General features: G+C 33.4%; 1 protein-coding gene across 2 annotated transcripts in view; it reads right to left on the reverse strand.

The window, feature by feature from the left end:
- LOC127867433 (uncharacterized) overlaps positions 1–8,300 on the reverse strand; it is a 68,514-nt gene extending 60,214 nt beyond the window's left edge. For both annotated transcript variants that reach the window (XM_052408581.1, XM_052408580.1), the window contains exons 1-2: positions 8,117–8,300; positions 222–315 (exon numbers count right to left, since the gene is read on the reverse strand). The gene's annotated coding sequence lies outside the window, so the exon portion shown is untranslated. The remainder of the gene's footprint in view (positions 1–221; positions 316–8,116) is intronic.
- Between the last annotated feature and the right edge of the window lie 3,139 nt (positions 8,301–11,439).

The following is an 11,439-nucleotide window of genomic DNA, read 5'->3' on the forward strand; positions in this document are numbered from 1 at the left end:
TGGATGTCCGACAGCCAAATCACTGTAAGAGTTTTTTTTCGGATTACAGCTGAAAATAGCCATTTTTAAATATTTGAATTACCTCCCTTTTTCAGATCAGTTATTTACATCCAAATTATGAAAACTAAGCTCATCAAAGCCCATTGTCTCACTGCACGTTGGTAAAAAAGCTTAAAAAATACATTTCATAGGCAGGCTGTGTAAAAAAAAAAGTCATTTACCAATTAAGGTCGCTCACCACAGAAGAAACACACTCTTTCGGAGCCGCGAACGCCTTCTTGATCTCCACCAAGCTCAATTCAGAAAACAACGAACCTGCAATCATTAAAACACATTCACTGCACACAAGCAGTCTGAAACTTACATTTAAGATAAAAACATTTAAGATAAAAAAAAACGCATGGAACCTGTACAGGTGATACTATTTACAAAAATGAAAGAATGGCAAGGCCGCAAACAAGGGCTTCAAAATCAACTTTTTACCATGTACGCAAGTGGCTGGGGACGAATGAAACGTAATAATAGCCTGCTTTTGAAATGATATTTGTTTATATATATATATATATAATGGTTTTCTATATCAATTGACATTGACAACAAACTCTTTTGTAAATACAGTATACATACATTTACTGTATAGCATTCACATATAGATTCAATGCATTAGTAGAACTGGCCATGTTTTTCACATTTTATGTTCAAATAAATACAAACATTTAAACACAGTGGTTGCTATGGTAACATAAAATACATTATTTTCATTCACATTGTCTAAATATCAGGAAAAACTTAATATTTACGTTTTTGTCAATTATATGATAAAACTGCTTACAGTCAATGATCTTTGTTTCAACATGATATTTATTTAATACATAGTAACAAACAGAATCTAAGAAAATAGGTTGAGTTATAGTGCAACATGTCCTTTTTTTTAGAAAAGATCCACATATTTTACAGTGTATTTGTTTCAATCCATTAAAGACTTCGCCCAACGTAAACATCATACATGGAATTTAAAAGTGCCATACATATATGCTGGTAAAAAAGTTAATGTACGGACATTTTGCTGATGGTAATCATGGTTACCAAGGCAACAAAAAGATAAAACATCGATTTTTACTGTTTTGAACAGCAAAAACACCATATTTTATCAGTAAATCCTTTCGCATACATATCAAACATAAAAAAGAACAACATTATTTGACAAAACAATTTAACTACAATTTGTTTACGAAACCCACATAGTAAAACCTCCATAAATAAATACAAATAATAACGACATGTACTTCTAATTCAGAACAAACAAAGATGCACATGTATTAATTTTAAGGCATTTAAAGGTACCTTCTATAAATCAGTTAAAATAAACATAATAACATTTTCATATAAATCGAATTAATTAGATCAACAAAGAAGTTAATGCCAAAATAATGTTTCCATAGCAACCAACAATCTTATTTTACATTTAAATGGGTTTCACAATCATGTGTATGATAAGCTACATCAACAAAAGTTATATATTACCGCCTGTCATAATAAATGAACACACATGATCAGTGGTTTACTTATATGGCTAAATGTTTTGACAAACTTTATAAAACATGTTTCAAGACATGAAACGTTCACCAATGAACAGTTTTTATGGTAAACAATATCATATAATTTGGTAATCAAAAAAAAAAATCTAAGACTTTTTGACAAACAGGATCATACAATTTTCAACCTTAACAGGATTCGCACAGACCTTAAAAAGTGCTTGAAAATAAAGATTTACCTTGAAAAGTACTTAAAAAATATGGAATGCTTTAAAATGCTTATTTATGACCATAGCCTTAAAACATGCTTAGAATGTGCTTAAATTCGGCTCCAGACTGCTTGACAATTGAAATCTTTAATTCCTATGCCATTTGAAAGATCGATAAATCATTTCTTTTCTTTAAAGGGGGCATGAGGCGAATCGTGGATTAAACATAACAGGCTGTAAATGAAAATTGACGAATCCAGTTTTAACCAGTCTCGCCAGTTACGGAACCACCCAATTGTTCATCGTAGACGATTGTTATCGCCCGGCAGCGAATCATATTTTGCGCTGTATGTACAATTATAGCCGGAAATTCCCTTATCGATTATATTGGTTTGTGGGAAATCTGCGCGAAAAACAAAATAAATTGATCAGAAAACAAAAGGCAACACTTTTTTATACGAAACAAAAGAAACGCACATTGTTTTTTTTCTTCGATGAGCGACATGATTCACTTTAGTTTTCATTTTTCTTTATAGCATTGTATTACATAAATCTCGGAACAAATACTTCAATCTTAAAAATGAATGCATAACCCCTTCCTCTGCATGTTCTCTGCAAAAGACGAAATCTTAAGAAAAATACAGCATAGTTATACCATTGCACATCAATGTACTGAAACTTCATGAGAATGTTTGCTATTGTTAAACAATGTTTGCTTCATGGGGATTCATGATGAAATTTATCTTTCAGGTGTTTCCAAATACGAGTCCATGAGATATTATCAACTTAGCTATCTTGTTCAAGTCACCATGTTGTGTTTGCTTATTAATTTTATATCTGTGTTCAATAACTCTTTGTGTCAAGCTTGGGCATGAAACAACAATTCAGCAAATAAATTGATTGACACGCAGTCGTTTAAGTAATCTTACGCTGATACTGGTTATCTTTTTCGGCAGGTAGACTTATCTTGAGACCAGTCTATTGTCCAAAGATCATTATGTCGTTATCGTGAGCAAAGATCATGTTTTTCTTTCCATGATGAACATTTTACGAGATAACGATGATAAGTGTCACATGGGACGGTGACAACTCAACCTGTTTGACTGTTGATTGTGTGAAGCCCGCGTTTTTAAATGTGATAAAGCCTCGTTTGAAGGACTCATATTAGCCTGGGTGTATTTTAGTTACCTGATTCCTGTGTTCGTGATTACCCTTTTTTATGTGCTCTAATATGAACATTCTTTGTCAACATGATTACCTACCTAATTACAGTATATTTTACATGGTCAGTTATGAAACATAGTTAAAAGTAATTGATTTTTGCTAATCAAAATAACCAATTGGTATACTTGAATTTCATGTAATTTTGCTATTAATTTTTCACACAATTTCACGTGCGTCATGTGTGCTTATGTAGTGCCTTAGTCATTTGTTGATTGGGGCTTTGAGATTCATTTGAATTTATGATAAATCATTGACATCATGAAAACGGGATAAAGTGCGTGTGTCGTTAGGAAAAGGTTTTAAAAGCTTACAAGTTTTATTGCACTTGTATTTGTTCAATAAACAAAGTTTAAAATGGATGGATGGTGGACGGGGGATATTTTAGGATGGTTTGATGGTTGGATGGATGGATATATTTGGGTGGGTTTCGGATTAATGGGTGATAGGAAAGAGGGAGGGACAAACGACTTTACTTACAGACAGACTGACATCTACTTGATAAGCTTTTATAATGGTTCACTTAAAAATTTGTCTTAAGTCATACAAAAAACAACAATTTAACTATATATGAACACGAACAGTTATCTAAAATTATTAATACTCCGTTAAATTATTGGCTTTATGATTTTTACTAATATATAAAAAAAATAATTTTGTATAAACATAGCTACTTGTTTTTAGCTCATGAAAGCACAATATGCACATGCTGAGCATCTAATTTGCCTTTTGTCCGTCGCTCGTTGTGCGTCATCTATCGTCAATTTATCCTGTTAACACTCTAGAGGCCACATTTATTTCCAATATTTATGAAACTTGGTCAGACGATTTGTCTCAATGATGTCTCGGCCGAATTCAACGATGGGTCATGTGAGGTCAAAAAATAGGTCAATGGGTCAAATTAAAGAAAAAGCTTGTTTACACTCTAGAAGCCAATTTTTTTTCCAATGTTAACGAAATTTTGTATAAACATTTGTTCTTATAGTATCTCTATTGAGTTTTTTTTAAACCTATTTATTTAAGCTCGATTGCGTAACAAGCCTAAGCTTATATGAAACGCTCTCGAGTCCGTTTCCTTGGTGTCTATTGAGTTTGAAAATGGTTCTGGCCCAAAAACATGGAAACCAAGGGGCGGGCAGTTTGCCTTATACGGCTATAGTGAAACATTGTTATCACTCTAGAAGTCACATTTTTGATCCCATCATGATGAAATTTACTCAGAACATGTATTATTATCATATGTCGGCATAGTTCGAAAATCGTTCCGTCAGTGGAAAAACATGGCTACTAGTGGGTGTGGCAGTTTTTCTGATAAGGCTTAAGTGAAAACGTGTTTAATCTCTAGGAGTCACATTTTAGTTTAATTTACATGACGCTTTCAACGACAACTTTTATGAATAAATATGTGTGTCATTGTACGGGAACTTTGTGACCTTTCTCAAAACAGATTATACCAATGGGAAAAGTGCCTTTATCAAATTTGAAGGGGTTGTGTTTCTCTTATAGGTCACATAACCCCAAACCGGAAATCCTGTTTGCAGTGTTACATGCAGTCAACTTGATACTAAGCACACATTGTTCAGCGCATGCTGCCTAGGATTTGTAAACTACATTGCAAATGGTGTGTTTTGGTGTAAAATTGAAGGTATATATGTAAGCAATAAGAAAAAAAGTCATGTTTGTGCTCTACTTTTTCTGTTGATGGTTCCCGGCTTTGAAAGTAGGATATACTATTTGAGCCCAAAATGGCCGCCTCCACAGGTGTCAAAACCGGTGTGCCGAAAAGGTAAATATTTTGAGTTACGACGTATAGAATTTAATGACATGCATTTATTCAAAAGATTATGCATTTATCTTTCCAATAATGTATTATGATAAAGTGACTTATCGCTTGATCATGGTAAAAGATGATATCGAACTTCGACTATTTCATATGTAACATAGAAGGAAATTAATTGCGTATGCGTAACCTTTTAGAAGAGGTCGCTCAACAAAGCAACGGTTACTTCCAACCAATTAAAAAAATATAAGTGTACATTGTCGATCAGAGCTCGGGGGGGGGGGCTTTTCATTCTTCGAAAACATGCATATATCTCAAGTTTCAATATTTTTTCATAATATAATTATAATTGTATTTCCATTTTTATAACGCCACGCTTCAATCACGCGTAGCTCAAAATAACGTCGACCGCGTTTGAACGGATTTCTGCCGACGACGTCACATATACATGTTTATATATATATATATCTTTTTTCAAGTTATGTGCACTTGTTATACAAGAATATTTACACAAATTGACAAACTCTCGAAGGTCACTTAAGTTGTTCTTAATCGGTTTTTACTGCTCAGGGACTACTTACCCTGGGTCTCTTAAGTATAATACATTATACGCCGGGTACTGAAATACGCTTAAAGGCACCGGCTATACTCCGGGGTACATTTTAGTATATTTTTCGTAACCAACGTACTTTCTATTATACTTAAAGTACCCGATGCTTTTAAGTGGTACCTGAGTAGACAATGACCAATCGAGCCTTAGTTGTAGTGATCTAGGTCTTTGTTATTTGTACCACGTGATTTGATAAACAACTATACATGACACAGTGTGTGTACATGTACATTTAAATCACAGCATGTTGATTTAAAACGGAAACTTGTCTTTAAAATGGCACATTTTTGCGCGTTTAAATCGCAGTGTATTAATTGAACAAGATACGTCTAATATATTGCACAGTTTTTTGCTCATTGAATCGTGGTTAAATAATTTACGAGAAAAATGGGTTTATTGCATGTGCGTAAAATGACGTCCCATATAAGTCCATGCCGTTCAAACAGGATCATCCAAGGCGACTATTTCCGTTTTAATGATAAGTCTCGTTCAAAGGAAGTACCTTTTTAGCAAAAATCCAGTTTACGCGCAAAGTGTCGTCCCTGATTAAGCGGTGTGGACTGCACAGGCTAATCTGGTACGAAACGTTATGCACGTGCATTAAACCCGGTTTTACCAGAACGAGTCTCAGTTAAAAACTACGTGTCTGCCTCAATGAGTTTGACTCACGTTTATTAACATGTTCGTTGTCTTAAACTGTTCCCATCTTGGGGAAAAAGTATAGCCCAAATTACCATACAATATATATTGAGCGTTACAGTATTTGGGCATCGCTTTTCGTCATCTTGAAAGAAAATCCCACTTGGTTTATAACCGCATGCCTCCGCCGCCTTGAGTTATGAGTCCATGAACCAAATATCTGCTACATGGCAGATTTGTAGTAACGTCAGCAATTAAAATGTTCGTCTGCTTAAAATCTTGGTGGTTTAGTACCGTGTGCTTTTGCGACGTAAGCTTAGCTTAAGGTTATACGTACATGACCCAAATATATCGGATAGACGGCAGAGAAGAAGTCATGTCAGTAATTTAAATGGTCATCATCATCATCATCATCATCATCATCATCATCATCAAATATCAAATATCATCATCATCATCATCATCATCATCATCATCATCATCATCATCATCATCATCATATTCATATTCATATTCATATTAATATTCACATTCATATTCAGATGCATATTCATCATCTTCATCATCTTAATATTCATCATCATCATCGTCATCGTATTAATCATCATCATCATCAGCAGCAGCAGCATCAGTATCATCATCATCATCATCATCATCATCATCATCATCATCATCATCATCATCATCATCATCATCATCATCATCATCATCACCAAATATCATCATCATCATCATCATCATCATCATCATCATCATCGTATTCATATTAATATTCACATTCATATTCATATGCATATTCATCATCTTCATCATCTTCATCATCGTAATATTCATCATCATCGTCATCGTATTAATCATAATCATCATCATCATCATCATCATCATCATCATCATCATCATCATCATCATCATCATCATCATCATCATCATCATCATCATCATCATCAAGAGGGCGTTATAAAAAGAGGGAGAGAGAGTATCTTCGCCATAGATAGAGAGTGCATAGGGGGGAATATGAGAGAGAGAGAGAGTTCGTGATTTGAGAAAGAGTGAAAAAGTGAAGAGACGACAGAATAGTGGAATAGGGGGAAGACGATATAAGAGAGAGCGAGTAGGACGGAAGGACAGAATTCGAAGAACATATTTAGAATGGAGAGATATACTGAGATGAGAGAGAAAGTGATACGGAGAGAGAAAAAACATCGATAGTCGAAGAAAGCAAGAAAGAGTGAGACAGAGAGATAAAGAGTAACACAGAGGGGGCATGAGCGATTGTTACTGAATAGCATCTGTGTACCACGACTATCACACGATAATGTTAAGTTCAACGAGCCCGGATGACCCGTCCTTCACAAGACGGGATGTACGAAATATCTGAGCTAAACAGCACGTACTGACACTTATCAAAGCGTAATTACAATATCAATATATACAGATTCATTTTAACAATGTCAAGTGACAAGATAATACTTTACTTTTGCTGAAAAAAACATTATAATGTCTTCTGTTTGTATAACTGTACGAAATTACTGAAAATATATTAATGTTGTTTTATTTCTATGTTGCCTTAATTCATATTGTGAGGTCACTTTTTATTCTAATTGAATACGAAAGTAAAGTGTTTGCACAAATATCTTAAGCTTCGCTCCCTTTGCTAAGGAATAACATTTATCAAATAGTATTCCAAACGTTTGTCGTTCAATCAGTCTTTTTAATTCATATTTGAATTGTATTGTACGTACTAAATTTACTAAACATAGCTAAATATATTTTGATAATCAATTGCTTAAGAGCTTTTTTTAAATTGCTCAATCATTTAGTAATCTTTAACTTATTGTTTCAGTTTCTTTTTCAATTGAAATTCAATATATGTTCAGAAACGATGAACACAAATAAAACAAAAATACGAAAGGACATTGAAATACCGTACGTAATAAAAACAAATGTTGCTTCCAAAGTATTTATCGCCTAATTTAAAAACAAAATATAATATGATTATTATAACATTAATGCTACAAATGAAACAAATAAGAAGAATTCTGAGGTTACTACTACATCTTGTCTTATTACTATAACTACTACTACTTCTTTTGAACTAGATAATTTACAATCTTTATTTTACCTGTTTGCGTAGTTTGCTCTAGTTTGCTGAAAGCATTTTAACTGTAGGCAACGGCAGTAGAAAGACACAGTGTCCAATATCACGATACGTAAGTCACAAGGTGGTTTTTTATACATTTTATTTAATAACTCTTCTCCATTTCGCGTTACTTTCAATAAACATGGTTGATGCGCAGACTGAGAGAGGGCGTTAACACTTCCGCTATGACGCACAGCGTCTGACACACCACGTGATGTTGGGAGCGATTGTAGATTGGTTCATGTTTTTTTTCCATATACGTAAGGGTTTGTCTGCTTAAAGGGACTACAACACTAAGCATTTTTAACCGCACAATATTGTCGAAAATTTTGGAAAAATAAAAGAATGAACATTTGAATGAAAAGGTTAAATACATACAAACTCAAGACTCACTTATTCTAAATGGTGAGCCTTGTAATTCAAATCTGCATTGGCTCTAGCTCCGATGGATTCCATCTACTATCAAACGAACGCCTAAACGAAGACTTCACCATTAAACCAAATTTATGTCGTTAGTTCTCAACCTACAACATAATTATCCAACTATCCGAGTGCATTCTTGTTTTTAATCTAGAAATGATACCATTAATAATTAAGCTCGTCCAGGCAATGTACTGTTTGATGAAAAATGCATTAAAATATGGCACGAATGAATTCAGTACAGTGTATTGTACTGAATTCATTCATGCCATATTTTAATGCATTTTTCATCAAACAGTATTCATATAAAATTACCTTCAAAACACGAACAACTTTAAAAGTAAATAAAAAGGAGTAAACTTGAGTTGGAATTTCATACCATATTTTATTAAAGGAGTTCTTGAATTTTGTAAATAAGCTTACCAATACATTGCCTGTACGAGCTTAATTATTAATGGTATGAATGGTATGAAATGACAACGTGTGTCAGATCTTCGTGTATCACAATCTTTTAAATTAGCACAGACAATTTATATTTACGTAAACGTTATGATAACACCGGAAAGTTGTTTGCATGCGGTGATGTCAGTCACTTTACGTTGCATTATTTCAGAAAAATATCTACGCGTTTGGTGTGTCAAACAAACAGTACCTTGTGAAAACGCTCAACAAGCTATAATACACATGTTTGAGATAAAAGTATTCATATTGATAACTTAAATTAGAAACAATGTTCAGCTTGTGAATAAAAGCATGTACATGTAAGACATATTGCGTAACATTCATTCCGATATTCTTGAAAAACCAAAGTGTTTAATAAACGTTACTTTATTACATTAATGCAATTTCATCAAAACAGCAGTATTTCATACATGCATTCTCATAATTGGTTATACTCACATTTTAGTAATAGGTGTTTTGTAAAAAATCTCAATATTTCCATTAGTGAAAATTGTCGTATGGGGCATTAAGGAATCATACGTAAATTCGCATTTAAGATTATCTTAACTGTATTTTTAAGTCGGATTTGAGTGTTCATTCAGTATGAAGACATTTCGTTAAACATGTGTCTTTTTGGATTAAGTGCAGTTAAGTTTTATCATTTTTATTTGATGGTAACAGGTCCTCTTGACAATTCTAAGGTGACATTTCTAAAGATAAATACACCCTTAAAAGACGTACACACACAATAATAAATACAAGTAGGCTCCTTTCTTGGAATTAAGCGTTAACACCTATTTATTGAGCAGTATTTGTCAAGGTTTTAGCATGAAACTATGGTAACTAATTTAAAAAAGTGCAGTAGATACACCAGTTTTGTTCTCAACCCTCGATATGAAAGTTGCATATGTCAAATGTAGTGCTAAATAATAAAACTTAAATAACAATATTGATTTAAAGCAACAATATGAATTGTGCAAATTAAAGAGTTGTTGTTTCTGTATATGTTTCAAACTAAACATGCTAAACCATCACAATCACTTAATGATGTAGTGAGCGCAATGTAAGGACCCAAGTGTTACTTCCGTACTAAAACTTCCTAATGTAGTTTATACATCGCACATTTGATCTAACTATCTACATATACATGGTCGGCGACTGAATTGAAACATCCGTTCTGCGTTTTGACGACAATGTTAATCATTCCTCTCTCATCATCATCATCATCATCATCATCATAGTATTAGTGAACTATTGGTAGTTATAGAAATAGTAGTAGTAGTAATGGTAGTAGAAGTAAAAGTAGTAGGAGTAGTAGTAGTAGTAATAGATGTAGTAGAAGTAGAAGTAGTAGTAGAAGTCTAAGTAGTAGTAGAAGTAGTTGTTGTTGTTGTTGTTGCTGTTGTTGTTGTAGTTGTAGAAGTAGTAGTAGTAGTACTAGTAGTAATAGAAGTAGTAGTAGTAGTAGTAGTAGTAGTAGCAGCAGCAGTAGTAGTAGTAGTAGTAGAAGTATTAATAGTTGTAGAAGTAGTAGTAGTAGCTGTAGTAGTAGCAGTAGTAGAAGTAGTAGTAGTAGACGAAGTAGTAATAGTAGTAGTAGTAGTTGTTGTTGTAGTAGTAGTAGTAGTAGTAGTAGTAGTAGTAGTAGTAGTAGTAGTAGTAGTAGTAGTAGTAGTAGTTGTAGTAGTAGTAGTAGTAGTAGTAGTAGTATTAGAAGTAGTAGTAGTAGTAGTAGTAGTAGTAGTAGTAGTAGTAGTAGTAGTAGTAGTAGTAGTAGTAGTAGTAGTAGTAGTAGTAGTAGTAGAAGTAGTAGTAGTAGTAGTAGTAGCAGCAGTAGTAGTAGTAGTAGTAGTAGAAGTATTAATAGTTGTAGAAGTAGTAGTAGTAGCTGAAGTAGTAGCAGTAGTAGAAGTAGTAGTAGTAGAAGAAGTAGTAGGAGTTGTTGTTGTTGTTGTTGTTGTAGTAGTAGTAGTAGTAGTAGAAGTAGTAGTAGTAGTAGTAGTAGTAGTAGTAGTAGTAGTAGAAGAAGTAGTAGTAGTAGTAGTAGTAGTAGTAGAAGCAGTAGAAGTAGTAGTAGTAGTAGTAGTAGTAGTAGTAGTAGTAGTAGTAGTAGTAGTAGTAGTAGTAGTAGTAGTAGTAGTAGTAGTAGTAGTAGTAGTAGTAGTAGTAGTAGTAGTAGAAGTTGTAGTAGTAGTAGTAGTAGTAGTAATAGTAGAAGTAGTAGTAGTATTAGTAGTAGTAGTAGTAGTAGTAGTAGTAAGTAGTAGTAGTAGTAGTAGTAGTAGTAGTAGTAGTAGTAGTAGTAGTAGTAGTAGTAGTAGTTAGTAGTAGTCAGTATTAGTAGTAGAGTAGTAGTAGTAGAGTAGTAGTAGTAGAGAAGTAGTAGTCAGTTAGTAGTAGAAGTAGTAGTTAGTAGTGTTAAGTAGTAGTAAAATTAGTAGTAG

Source organism: Dreissena polymorpha, chromosome 2 (genome assembly GCF_020536995.1).
Source record: "Dreissena polymorpha isolate Duluth1 chromosome 2, UMN_Dpol_1.0, whole genome shotgun sequence".
In the NCBI taxonomy this organism is placed as follows: Eukaryota; Metazoa; Mollusca; class Bivalvia; order Myida; family Dreissenidae; genus Dreissena; species Dreissena polymorpha.